The sequence below is a fragment of the Macrosteles quadrilineatus genome, unplaced genomic scaffold (assembly GCF_028750875.1).
Source record: "Macrosteles quadrilineatus isolate MER2022 unplaced genomic scaffold, UCM_ALF_1.0 Scaffold_3__2_contigs__length_128488019, whole genome shotgun sequence".
Taxonomy (NCBI): Eukaryota; Metazoa; Arthropoda; class Insecta; order Hemiptera; family Cicadellidae; genus Macrosteles; species Macrosteles quadrilineatus.
In genome coordinates, this window is record NW_026542596.1 from 40690531 (window position 1) to 40705869 (window position 15339).

Here is a 15339-nt window from a genome sequence, read left to right on the forward strand (position 1 = left end):
TGGCCGGCTCAGCATCAGTTTGCGGGATATAGAAACTGAGTTTCTAGCATTTAATCATCATTATATTACATCAAATATGTCATTACATTACGAAGAATGGTAACTTAATTTACAGGCGTATGTTTGTGCATTTTAATGCTTACCGGTAGTCTATAGTTAACAAAATTTTTTGATATAAATGCTTTCCCGATTGTAATTTCGGAAATTGTCTTCGTGAAATGTGGAGATAATTTAAGTTCTTGGTAAAACCCACTGAATTAGCGACCTGGCCCAGTTATTATTTCTACTTTTATTCTCCTTTCGTTAAGGTAAACTAAATTAGTGTAAATGCATCCCTTTGACTAAACTTTACCCTAGATTTGGTTCTGGTCCAAATAATAGAAACAAAAATAGAAACTACTCTTATTCTAAGTTTATGTGGTGGAATTCCTGCTAAAAGTGCGATTGACTTTACATTCTATCGAAATAGGCCTATTTAAAACGTTCAGCGGGTTCATAGTTGAGACCATGGTTGAGACCACATTACAATACCTATTTATTTGTTTCTTCATCCTCTTTAGCCATTTAGTTGTTAGATAGTATTACATGTTATATTCAATTGATATATTATAATTTTATTTTAAAACATTTAACGAGTTTATATTCATCTATATTTGAAAAAGCTAATCAACGGCTCACGACTAACATTTTTGCCACTGCAGTGCATGGTTAGGGTTTGATTACCCATTTGTCGAAACCAATCACGAAATTACGTTTCTCCAGCATTGACATGCATATAAAGAAAAGGAAACTACCTCAAAATATTATTGTTATAGGTTTTGCCCTGTACTTTATTCATACTATGCATGCTAGTCTATATGATCTTAACCCCTTTTCCTTTTTGAAACAGAATGTACCTAGTTAAAACCTTCTCCAAACAAAATTAATAAATCCCGCTCACTGGAACTTGTCATAGTAATTGCTTTAGTGAAAAAATATATTGTCTCTACGAACTTTTTTAGTTTAATTCTCAGGTTAGTTCCAGAGTAGCCGTTGAGGTCATTCCACTTTAAACAAAATATTGATTAAACACTAAAGTAAGCGTCAAATGTTCATGTCTATGCTTCAACTGTATTTTGTATTTTAACTGTATTTTAACTGTATTTTGTGTAACAGAAACGTTTAGAATATATCATCTCATTATAATGTTTTTGAAATAAAAACAAAGCAGGAGTTTTCCATTTAATATTGAATCCATAATTAATTAGTGAAAGTGGCTATTGATTGTTAAACATTCCTTCAACACAATAATACGCTTGAAATATGAAGACATGTAAACAAAGTAAAATAATTTTGTAGACTTCGTAAACATATGTTTTAAAATGAAAATACCCCCGCCGCAGCAAACCTGCAGTTGCGTTACATACATTACATACACTCCAGCCAGCTGTTATCTTATTCTTAATGTATTGTTATTGCCTATTCGTGGTTCAGGAAATAAAACATGACATTTGTAGTTTATTTTATTTATCGATATTACTTTTATATAATCAGGTATATTGACAGTATGACCTATCACCTAACTGTCCTGTTCACCTGTTTGGTCCTGTTAGGAATCAAAGAAGTCTAGAGTTAACAAAATACTGTACTAAGGCAGAATTTTGTGGAGTGAATTAAAATATCAGTAACTAGTCAAGCGGATGTACTATAAATCCGTTATGGACGGGCGTGAGAAAAAAATAATGAAGGTCAACAAGGCACATTCTGGCGCCAAATATGAAGCACCCGAAAAGTCGCAAATGTACACAACATACTTAAAACAGTGCGCGCGCGTGAGCTTTTTACTATTCTCTTGGATACAGGTTCTTTTCCTGATTATCGTATGATATTATATCAAAACTTAAATATAATTTTTCAAGTCCTCTGCTCATAGATACTACGCACTATGTTCAAGTTGAGATAATCTTCGTCCTCTACTGTTAGACTCACACAATCAACAACAATTTTATCATGAATTATTTCGCTTATTTTTTTTTATAAATAAAATCGATATTCAATCCTTTAACTCGTATTTCAGTAGATCAAGACCAGAGATAATGTTCTCCATCTCTAAGTAGTTGTTTTTTCAATTGGTAAATTTAATTTAAGAATTACTAGCTCTTATGTTTGCTGTTGTTTTACTAAATGCGATGCATTTTTTCATTGTAAATTAGGCACAGTTTATCTGAAATCACCAAACACAATACAGGAATCCCACCAAAGATTGATATCTCAAACTCTTGGTGTCTTAATAATTAAACCTGTCAATGTTCAACAGTTCAATAATACACCAGCTACTCATTCACTAGGATGGACTTTCATTAAACTGTGTGACACTTCACAATAAAAAACACGGAAGTAAAATAATTCGGGAAAAAACTCCTTTGCAATGTGTATCCTTAAATTCGTGATATTACTGTTTAACCTAGCAAAATAAATGGAATAAAATACAAATAAAAATGAAATAAATGTTGATTTACGTATCATTGATTGCAGATAAGTATTAAAACGATTATAATTATTGTTGAATCGTGAGTCAGCAGTGTGCTTTAGGTAAATAATGAATAGCTCAAACGAAAGCTGGTATTTCACTAAAGGTTTTTAGTCCAAAACATATAGGTTAATGTAATTAGAACTGCTGTAATACATCTTTAACTGAAAACATAGTGTTCGCAATGTACAAATTCATTGATAGAGCATTGAAGTTTTGTTATTAATTGTTGTAAGCAATTTAAGCTGGTTGGTATTACTAAAATATGTTTTATAAATAATAAAAACTAGCGAACCTGGCACACGTAACCGTGCACCAATTTACACAGTTTACAAATTTAAATATAACGGTCTCAACCCCTACGTCAAATAATGCTGATTCACAGTGGTTATTACAAATATGATCAATAATGTAGCCATAAGGTAAATAAAAATTAGTACGTTGAGCGCGATATTATAGTCGAGAACACTATTTTTAGAGATAGCATGGTAATGAAAACTCAGACAAATCCCGTCGATAGACTTAACTTATGAAACTCACTAATCAGAGGGGAGCCAATCCATCACCCGATGTCTTCTAACGAACAAGAATGGTCAATTCAGCTTGGATGCTTATTAAAAGGGAATCGTGTGGTGATTCCCAAACAACTTCGTGCAAGAATTAATTTTTGAAAGAACTTCATGAGGCTCATGTGGGTATAGTTCGCATGAAGGGACTAGCTCGTTCGTATGTTTGGTGGCCTAAAATTGATGCAGACATTGAGAATATGACTTTAAATTGTTTGGGATGTCAACGAGTACAGCATGAATCACCCAAAGCACCAGTTCACCATTGGGAATATCCTTCAAGGCCTATGCAAAGAATTCATGTTGATTTTGCTGGACCAAATGGTTAAAATTATGGCCATTTACTGTAGGCATCCACAATTAGTAGAAAATAATGGCAATAAAATGGTCCAGCAAAATCAACATGAATTCTTTGCATAGGCCTTGAAGGATATTCCCAATGGTGAACTGGTGCTTTGGGTGATTCATGCTGTACTCGATAACTCACTCCATATAGGAGTAAAGAGCCAGTTTGCGAATTTTGAATAACGAAATATTTGCCAAATATACATGTTTTGTACGATACATACCAGCTTTTAACAAGATTTTTGTGACAACTTTCAACGATAGCCAACGGTACAAATCTTAATATATGTTTCCCTTATTTGTATACAGTAGTACAAATTACAGTTGACTAAGTATAATCATGCATACATCTTAAATGCTTCCAAACACGTTTTTGTTTATCGTTTTTTTAATTTGCCCAAGATTTCTGTACGTTAATCATACTATTTCCCTCCCTTCCCATAGCACATTAGGATTGCAGATACATAAATCTAACTGCCACAAACGGTTCCCTCATTCTGCTCTGCCACATTAACTACTTCCTTCACTACTTTCTACGTCGTGGTCCTGTTTAACCCTATCTTCCCCTATCTTCCCCTATCTTCCCATAGCATTTTAGGATTGCAGATACATTAATCTAATTGTCACAACAGTTCCCACACTCCGCACTGCTAGCTTGGTTGGGCGAGTCATCAGTCCCAACCCTAGTCCATCGGGAGAACGCGTCTCGTTGTACCGCCGTCTACTTGTACCTCGATACCTAGGGACAACTAGTCGTAGGTACAACCAACGCAACTAGACGTAGGTACAACTAGACATGTATGCCCTCTCGTTGTACCGCCGTCTACTTGTACCTCGATACCTAGGGACAACTAGTCGTAGGTACAACCAACGCAACTAGACGTAGGTACAACTAGACATGTATGCCCTCTCGTTGTACCGCCGTCTACTTGTACCTCGATTCCTAGGGACAACAACCTAGTTGTACCTACGCGTATTTGGCGTCCTTATACTGTAGTATAGTTGTACCTATCCTTCAATTCGTTACCCTGTTTATTTGATTACTGTACGAGTAATTTTTAACTATACCCTTAATATAAAATTAGAAACTGCAGTGGTTCGAACGTTTTTATTTTAACGTTGCTTTCTCAGACACTATTAGATTTAGAGAAAACATTTAGGAAGCATGAACTATTTTCTTTTAACAAATACAAATCCGCTGTTTTAAATATCCCCAATATTTTCCCTTATTAAAATTAACTTTAGTATTTTTTCTATCTGACAACTTGTATTTTATTGTGATTTCAGCATGTAATTGCAAATTAAAACTTTTTTTAAGTTGATTTTTTTTATAAAGCTACTTCCTTGTTTATGAGTAACAGTGTGTTACATTTGGAAAATATTGGATTTTTGTGAACATTTCACATGATGTAGTTCATATAAGAATATATTGTGAAATTCGTATTCTCTTTAACATGAATCTTTATATACGGGCTTTCTATCATTGAAAATCAATACTTCTAGTATTGTTTATGTTTTTTTTTTCTATGTTTTAAACTCAAAATAATCAGTAAATTATAGGCTTTAATTTGAACCATTGAACGTTTGAAGCCTTAAGTCAAGATAATGGATTACTCAATCAATATCATGGATTTGAACATTTCTTGGATATTATAATTATTTTAACGCTGCAAGAGTAGTATGGTTCCTCTCAGGGCATACAATAACATGTTAACTGGGCGACACAAGTGTCACCCAGTCCTGAGATTTTGTCGCCCAGTGACTATGGGTGGTGCCGGCATATTTTTTTAATGGTCCACATTTTAAATTTATCGGAATTTAAAAAGTAACATTAGGTAAATATTTTAGAGTAGGGTATTTAGAGTAGGAAACTTATCAGCATTTAATTATTGCAATTGTTCTACGCATCATCGACTGTTTTTACTTATCCTACATTCATTTGAAATTAATCACTAAACGGAGTTAATAACGGCAATGTTAAAAACTAAGAGTAGTTTTGTCTGGTAGATGACGTGGATTTTATCATTTGCACTTTGGAATTTTATATATCATTTAACCAGTTGCATTATGAGAATTTTAAATTAAAACAATTGAAACAATTGGTTAATAATACAGTAGTAAGTTTTGGGAAATTGTATGTTATATCATTCACTATTGGATACAGAAGAACTATTGTATTAATAGTCAAAGGTCATATGCGTGTTATAATAACGAGACAAAGTCCGTACATAATGGAAATTGTATAAATGAACGTAAAACTTCACAAAACGTGTGGCGTGACGAAGTGGCGCGGAGGGGGGACGGCAGGTAGTGATATCACTGAATCTAAATATCAAGTAGCATTATCCATCCGTACATCGTTATTTATATACATATATAAAAATTTTAACGAATGGTGTTTTTGGCCTCTGGGGACATCAATAAATGAAAAAGTAAATCGGTCCCGGGTCTAGGTCTTACCATGCCACCTACGGTAATAGCTTACTTCGCTATAGGGAAATTCGCTAAAATTGACACCAAAAATGATTGAAGCAAGAATTATCAGTGGTAAGTTTAAAGGAGAAATAGTTTTAATCACATGAATACTGATGATTTCATCCAAATTACCCTCTGAATTTAAGAAACTAAAATTTCCTTTGTGTCTTGCTTTCGCAATAACCATTTTAAGACACCAGGGCAATCCCTGACTGTCGTCGGTTTAAATTTAGAATATGCATGCTTTCACACGGACAGCTGTATGTTGCGTGCTGACGTGGTGGTAGGTACGCCTGAAAACTTATATATTTATACACCTAATGAAAAAACAAAAAACATTGTTCATCCACTAGCAATTAAGTAAAATATGTTTTTTTTGTATACACTTTTATTATTCGTCGTAATGAACTAATTGCCATTTAAAATAATATTTGTTAAGTGCAGCAAAGCGCGCCGGGTAACTGCTAGTATATATATATATATATATATATATATAAATCTATCTATCTATCTTACTAATAACCTAATTATAAATCTGAAAGTTTGTGAGTTTGTGTGTGTGTTGCTCAATCACGCATAAACTACTGGACGGATTGGGCTGAAATTTGGCATGATGATAGCTCACATTCCCGATTAACATTAAAGCATATTCTTATCTCAAAAATCCTTTCGGGCTCCGCCCCAGTGGCTCTTTAGTTAACTTTTATGTTAACTTTATAATTTTTCATATTTAAAAGGAATTAATGAATCTTAACAGCTGTTTCAATTAAACAAGTTGGTTCTGTCGTTATGTTCTATGATGTTCAATAGCATAAAAGTTACAAGGATTACCAACAGGGTGCAGCACTATTCTTTTTTTTAAATTTATGACAACAGCTAATTTCCAACTAAAAGGCGAGTTAGCGTAGCGAACGAGCTAACCTGAAGGCAAGTGAGCGCAGCGAACGAGCTCGAACCCGAAGGCAAGTGAGCGCAGCGAACGAGCTCGAACCTGAAGGCAAGTGAGCGCAGCGAACGAGCTCCAACCTAAAGGTGAGTGAGCGTAGCGAACGAACTTCAACCAGGACGTGAATGAGCCATGCGAATACTTATGAAGTTAAACGGGGCAAAGCCCGCGGGTACAGCTAGTATATACATATATAACAATTTTAACGAATGGTGTTTTTGGCCTCTGGGGACATCAAAATCAAAAAGTAAATCGGTCCCGGGCGTAGGTCTTACCATGCCATCTACGGTAATAGCTACTGTACTTCCTTATAGGGAAATTTGCTAAATAGAAACTAAAAACTATAAAAGGTACCTATCTAATAACTTGTTGAATTATTTACATTGAACATTATTTTTAAATAGAATATGCAATAATCGTTACAACAACAACTTCATACCTTAATATTTTATACGACAGTCAAAGACTCCACTGTTTGTGATTACGCATTTTTTTGGTAAATAAAAGGTATACAATGCCTAACTCTCCACTGAAAAGGCAAATCCAAATATAAATTATCACCTTGTCAAAACTTTAACATTATTGAACTACCCACATTAAGTTGCAAGGAGAAAACGAGACTGCTGTCGAGTAAAAAAGTGTAAATACTCGAGTATGAACTTTTATTGAAACTTGACCAGTATACCTACAATATGATGAATAAGTTAAATCCTATTTATAAAAATGTATTTCTGCGTTTATGTATTTTAGTTTCTACCTTTTTATGTTGTTTTAACTCTCGTCCTTTTAGTGGGTAGAATAAATAAAGTACAAGGTTTTCGGCACTTTTCTAACAAAGGGCTATTTTTACACATAACAAAAAAAAACTACTGATGTAATCATCATGAAATTTTAACAGCTAATAGAAAATATACTTATAAAACAAATTTATATGTTTTAAAATTTTTCATCGGTAAAAAAAATCTCTTACTATATTTGTAATGGCTTTTAATTGAGAGACGGAACAGTTAAGAAACTCAGCTGAAAGCTTGAATTAAAGCTATTAAAAATATAAATATGTAATTTGATTTGCAAATTATGTGCTAACACATATTTGAGTCACACAGCTGAGTGTGACTCGTAATCCGTGTTTTTCTAATTAGTTTAGTAACTTTCCTGTATAGCTCCAAATTTGAGTATCTAAACTGTATTACAAGTGACGTTGTAGGCAGAATCTGCCCGCATGACGCCACGCGGCGCGGCGCGGCGGGTAGCCCCTATATTACAATTTAAATTACAACCAAACTACGCCAGCTAAAAATTTTAAAAAATATGATCCAAAAGGTTCAACTCTTTAGCTACAAAATCCACCGTTTTTTAACTTACCTGACCAAAAAATAAAAAAATTAGCAGCCGACGAACTTTTTCATGTCATATTTTAAAACTCATTTAAAAGTACCGACTTTATTTGAAGATTTAAAATAGAAAATACTAACTTTTAAGCTTTTAATTAAAACCAATAGTGTCATAGACACTCATACGAAGTTTCAACCATATAACTTAAGTCTAAGTAGGCTAAATGTCGAGTTATTTTGAAGCGGAACATTGAGTTTTGGGGCCGTTTAATAAGCTGTGGCAACCACTGTAGAGACTTCTGGCTCAGACTGTACCGTTGGAGGTTATGAAATTTGGACATTATGAACCGCACTGTTTATTTGGTATCTTCACGTTGGAGTTTGTGAAATTTGGACATTGTGAAACAGTGATTATTTGAATGTTATAGATTTGGAGCTTATGAAATTTGGAGGTTATGAACCGCTCTGTTTATTTAATATTTAAACGTTGGAGTTTGTGAAACTTGGACATTGTGAACCAGTGATTATTTGAATGTTATAGATTTGGAGCTTATGAAATTTGGAGGTTATAAACCGCTCTGTTCATTTAATATTTTAAGCGTTGGAGTTTGTGAAATTTGGAGTTTATGAAACGCTCCCGTACTACGTTAATAGCTTAAATTCCCTATATGGGAAATTCGCTAATAAAGAATCAAGACATTCATATATGTGCAAAACACTTTGTATGATTGATATTTTAGTAGTTTACACCACTAAAAACGATAAGATCTTATAAGATATCTTATAATTCATCACATACGTAAAATCAAACTTTATATAACACTAGCTGTTGTACCCGTGCTTTGCAACGGGAAGAGGACACAAAATAGAAACATTTTAATCTTTACATCTGTTGCATATAATAGTTACACATCCGCCAACGCTTTTAGAAACAAAATTCAACTTTTATGGCCTTAATAGAAACGTTTAAGTTATGACTTTTAAATCTGGTAAGTAGTGGATAACACAATTTTGGTTTTAATTATTTTAAATCTTGTGTAGGCTGATATGAGAAAAACTGACCAAATATTTGAATAAAACTTTGTCATACATGATTTACCTTCATCTCCCTTACATATCTTTTAATTTATTATTGACATTTTAAATTTAAATTTTGAAGTTGGCAAAAATATTAATTATTAAATTTAAATGAACATTTTTTAAAATTTCACTCTTCTTTATATTAAATCACAAATCCTTCCATCTTCAGTTTCTTCACTCACAATAAATCATTAGCAAAACTAAATCAGCTGTTATAAACTTTAGAAATATTGCTGTGCCTTATCAATACAGTCTTTTGAAATATTAAAGAAACTATATCTATAGGTACTATAACAAATTTTAAACAAATAATTTAGCATTAAAGACAGCAGACAAAACTAATATGATTATCAAAGCATCAAGGACTAAAAAATGTAATAGCAAATACATTTTCACACTTACATTAAGTAAACATAGTAACGGATATTTAATTGGTTTTAGAAACAAAAGAAGTGTGTACTGCTTAGTTTTGCTTAGTTTTATGATATTTTCCTTGGTTTAATTTAATCAGTGGTGTGGCAAAACACAAATAATAAATGTATCAATAAAGTAAATGTGAACTGAAAGCTATGTTAAGATAAAATAAGAGTATTTTGTATTACCATTTGATAATTAAATATAGTTACACATATACAATAGATTTTGGTACACAAAAATCGACGTACGATTTAGTTATTGATGATATTCTTTAGTTTAATTCGAGCATTGGTTTAGCAAAACACAATAACTAAATTTACCTAAAGTATACATATAAATACCCCCGCCGCAGCTAACCTGCCGACTAAGCTAATTTCCATTTGTCTTAATTGGTTTTCAATTAAATATATTTTAATAACATTAGGTTTAACGAGTACCTAGGTTTGCTGCTACAAGGAAATTAATTAAGTGTGTTTTTTTGTTAAATATTGATAGCTTAGTACAAAATGAATAAATTTGATCAAAATACAAAATATATCCATGAACAAGCAAACTACAACATTTGACAATATTCTCCATAGGAATTTTAAATTTACAATTTTTTTAATTTTCTCCGTTACTATTAACCGAACAAAAATACTAATATACTAAATATACTAAATTAATTGTTTTTTTAAGCTCTTTAAGAAGGTCTAAAGAGAAATTGGGAAATTTTATGTTTTGAGGGTCAAAAGTGAGAAAAACCAATTTTTACCCCATAAAACCCCCCCGTAAAGCCCCGTTCCCATGGTCCGATCATGCTGGTTCGCGAACTCATTCAAGTTTATCCCGCTTTACACCTTTAAACCAAATTTCATCAAAATCGGACAAAAATTACTCAAGTTATCGCGTTCACGGACGTATATATATATAAGTATATATATATATACATATATCAAAATTTGAATGAATGGTGTTTTAGGCCTCTGGGGACATCAAAATGAAAAAGTAAATCGGTCCCGGGCTTAAGTCTTACTATGAGACCTACGTTAATAGCTACTTCCCTATAGGGAAATTCGCTAAAAACAATGTGATGTGCAAGTTATGTTAAGTTAATCTAACACATGTTAAGCAGTTAGAATTTATTTAAAGTAGCCTCCAAATTCATACAAAACATCTATACATTGTAATTTTCATACTGTATCCATGAAAACATATCAATAACATTATTTTCATAACTTAGACACTTTAAAAAATCCAAAGCAGAGCTGGACACAGCAACGGTTATAGAATCTTTTTTTGCTATAATCATTGACATAGTTATAGAATAAATAATCCATGATAAAAGGTTAGATTAAAATAAACCTACCTCAATAGTTATGGAAAATATTATATTTAATTTCTTTGTATCAGCTGTCTGAAACTGTGAAATATGCAGTTTATCAGTTCTTCTTGTTTACATTTAAATGTCAACAAGCAAATGTAAACAAACATTGTTGGTGTTCTCATCGCAGCCATGGAGACCAAATCAATATTTACTTTTAAAATGTTCACCTCAGAACTTCTAAAGCCAAAGGGGCAAAGCCTACGGTCAGTATCGAAATGTGAATAGTCCTATAATGGTCCTTGGTATGGTAGCTATATTTTTGTAAAATTTAAGCCCAGTTGGTTCAGTAGTTTTTGCACCTATTAGTAACACACATACAGACAGACACCATTAGATTTTTATATAATAGTATAGAATAGATAGTATAGATATAGATGGTAGCTATATTTTTGTAAAATTTAAGCCCAGTTGGTTCAGTAGTTTTTGCACCTATTAGTAACACACATACAGACAGACACCATTAGATTTTTATATAATAGTAGCCTATAGATATAAGATTCTGCTATAAAAAGAATCTTACAGACAAAAGTGTGGTTTGGATTCCACTATTAATCTGCAGGTCTCTTAGTTGCCATTAGCTGTATAGGCTATTAATTAACAGCGGTGTCTAAGGAATATGTCGGCCTTAGTCACTAACAAGACAACAAGATCGCGCCACTCATCTCCATTCATACTTGGCTTAAAATACCTACTTTGTATGTTCGCCATTTCATTGAAAAGTATTAAAGTACACGGGACATGATACAAACATTGCCACAATCACAAAAGACAATAACAATGTTGCTGAAACATTTGGTTGTATAATAAATGTTGTTGATCTTGAAGAGCTATCTTGCCATAGTTTATGTTCATTACAGTACTATAAAACCTTATGCCGATTTTAAACCCCAAGGTTTAAAATCAGCGCCAAAGCAACGGACAACTCCATCCAACCATGACGTAACGCGGATTCATACGAGAGCAAAAGACCAAAACTAGGCCGTGTGCAAAGTTCACTTGGAGCAGCGCCGTCGTCGTCGAAGGTCGCGTGTTGCCTCGCCGGTGTAGGACAATTCTATCAATGTCTCATTCGTAGCTCGGAAATTCGCGTTCAGGTGAAAATTGTACGTGCATCGAAATGACAGCAAATGTCAAAATTTCACCAAATTGCTAATTGGGGGAGTGTTTTATTAGTTTTAAGTCGAGTCAGTTGAAATTTCCGGATTAATGTTGCATTCGTGAGGAAATTTGTACATACATCGAACCGATCGCAAATGTCTATTTCTTATCGATTCCTAAATTATCATGATGGTTTTTCAATTGATTCAAAATAATGCCAGCTCGAAAAACAAAGAATTGATAAGTCCTGCACCGTGAAAAAACTGTTGTCGTGAAAATTTCGCTCGGTCAGACAATGCTCCGAGTCAGTTTTAAATGTCCGTGTGTGTATCTTCGTCAGCGTGAATGTTATATGTGTCGACATGTGTACGTAAGTAAATGTTTAGTATTGTCTGTGCTTTAGAAATAGTTGAGTATTGCCAATCTGCCGTTTTTTCACTTGTCTGGTTCATACATAGTTTGCACAATCCTGCCATATTTGTTCCGTCTATTTCATATCCTAGTTGGTCAGTTTAAAATCACATGTTCTAAAATCCAGAAATGAAAATTATTTATTAGATTTGCCGTACGGTATTGCTATAAAATTTAAGTTTGTGATAGAAATTCTGATTACTTTGATTATTATTTATTAAACTGATTTGATAAGCCAATTAAATGAAGAAAAATGATTATCTGTGATATAGGATAACATTTATGTTTATAATATTTTATAATGTTTTTTAACAGTTAAAATATAAATTCATTGAGAGTATTTGATTGTGCAGAGGTGATTTAAGTGGAACATAGCATTGTCCTCGGTTGAAGGCTGGGAAATTATACGGGTTACATAAATAGACTCCTATTAACTTCATAAAATTTAATTATAATAAACAATCAAACAAAATTGACTCAGAAGTCGATTGGCCCTGTTGTACTGATCATGATAAGAAGTATTGTACCCCGCAGGTCTGCTGCAAATATTTCCCTATTGAAATCATTAAACGACTGGCCAGTTGTAACTGACGGATTTGGGGAGTCTGGTAATCCAAATAATAATTATTAAATTAAATTTTCTCGATTCCTGAGACTCTGCATGTTTGTGGGTTAGAGCAAACAGCTACAAAAAGTGCACAATCATTATTCTCCGTTGAAATCGATCGTTTGTCTCAGTACTTGTTAAGGGATAAGGATGTATATTATTTGATGTATAATATGTCAGTTTAGATTGATCAATACATAGTGTTATTTCCAAATCATCTTTTCATTTACCTATATCTAGAGCATAATTCATAACACTAAGTTGACAGAATTTCAGAGTAATCGGCTTATCCGATAATTGTTACTCATAACTCTGATAAACTGATAGTTTCACTTTTTATTTAATCTTTTGAATACAAGCAAAGTTTCCAATAGATCTTTTCATCAGTATACAGTTTAATCGTTACCATTTGCAATATTTTAACTTTTATAGGATTCATTATTCATTTTAATATCATTTTACAAGTTCCAAACATTTCATTCAGAAAATATTAAATAAGAAAAATTTATCAGGTATTGAGAACTGTTAGTATTAAGCTTAATAAGATTTTTGAAGGAGGACATCGACCAGATCTCCCACGATCCCCCAAGGACTTCTGAGGTAATCAAATTGCACTGGCCCACACTCACAACATCTTTTATTCCGCTGCGCTGGCTCTGTGTAATTAGTGTCCTCTTATGTCTTCACTTGATTCTAGGTAATTTCAGGCTACATTGCCAACATTTGTGGCGATATAGACAGCTTTGCTGGCGTTTGGCAAATCATAGCTATAATCTAATGTTCTCGGCTTCGTTGCTAAAATCACCAACAGCTCATCATTACCGCTAACTTAAGTGATATTGCTAGCTTTCGCTCAGTTTGCGGCAACATTGCTATCTTCTTCCAAACTTAAGTTCCGAATAGACAGATTTTTGAAATATCAGGGTTTGGAATAGCGAGATTGAAGCAGTGAAGCTAATGTTGATGGCTCACAGTCCTGTGTTCAACTTAGAACTGGAGGATAGTGGTCTGAAAGTATTACAGACATGTTAAAGTATAGTTTTGTTGCAGGAGAGGATTGAAGCAGTGAAGCTAATGTTGATGGCTCACAGTCCTATGTTCAGGTTGAAACTAGAGGATAGTGGTCTGAAAGTATTACAGACATGTTAAAGTATAGTTTTGTTGCAGGAGAGGATTGAAGCAGTGAAGCTAATGTTGATGGCTCACAGTCCTATGTTCAGGTTGAAACTAGAGGATAGTGGTCTGAAAGTATTACAGACATAAGTATAGCTTGGTTGCAGGAGAGGAACAGTGAAGCTAATGTTGATGGCTCACAGTCCTGTGTTTAACTTAGAACTGGAGGATAGTGCTCTGAAATTATTACAGATATGTTAAAGTATAGTTTTGTTGCAGGAGAGGATTGAAGCAGTGAAGCTAATGTTGATGGCTCACAGTCCTATGTTCAGGTTGAAACTAGAGGATAGTGGTCTGAAAGTATTACAGACATAAGTATAGCTTGGTTGCAGGAGAGGAACAGTGAAGCTAATTTTGATGGCTCACAGTCCTGTGTTCAGGTTAGAACTGGAGGATAGTGCTCTGAAATTATTACAGATATGTTAAAGTATAGTTTTGTTGCAGGAGAGGATTGAAGCAGTGAAGCTAATGTTGATGGCTCACAGTCCTATGTTCAGGTTGAAACTAGAGGATAGTGGTCTGAAAGTATTACAGACATAAGTATAGCTTGGTTGCAGGAGAGGAACAGTGAAGCTAATTTTGATGGCTCACAGTCCTGTGTTCAGGTTAGAACTGGAGGATAGTGCTCTGAAATTATTACAGATATGTTAAAGTATAGTTTTGTTGCAGGAGAGGATTGAAGCAGTGAAGCTAATGTTGATGGCTCACAGTCCTATGTTCAGGTTGAAACTAGAGGATAGTGGTCTGAAAGTATTACAGACATGTTAAAGTATAGTTTTGTTGCAGGAGAGGATTGAAGCAGTGAAGCTAATGTTGATGGCTCACAGTCCTATGTTCAGGTTGAAACTAGAGGATAGTGGTCTGAAAGTATTACAGACATAAGTATAGCTTGGTTGCAGGAGAGGAACAGTGAAGCTAATGTTGATGGCTCACAGTCCTGTGTTTAACTTAGAACTGGAGGATAGTGCTCTGAAATTATTACAGATATGTTAAAGTATAGTTTTGTTGCAGG

At 33.6% G+C, this 15339-nt stretch overlaps 1 protein-coding gene across 1 annotated transcript in view; it reads left to right on the plus strand.

The window, feature by feature from the left end:
* LOC128989781 (BTB/POZ domain-containing protein 6-like) overlaps positions 1 to 15339 on the plus strand; it is a 35898-nt gene that overhangs the window by 11960 nt on the left and 8599 nt on the right. The window lies entirely within an intron of this gene.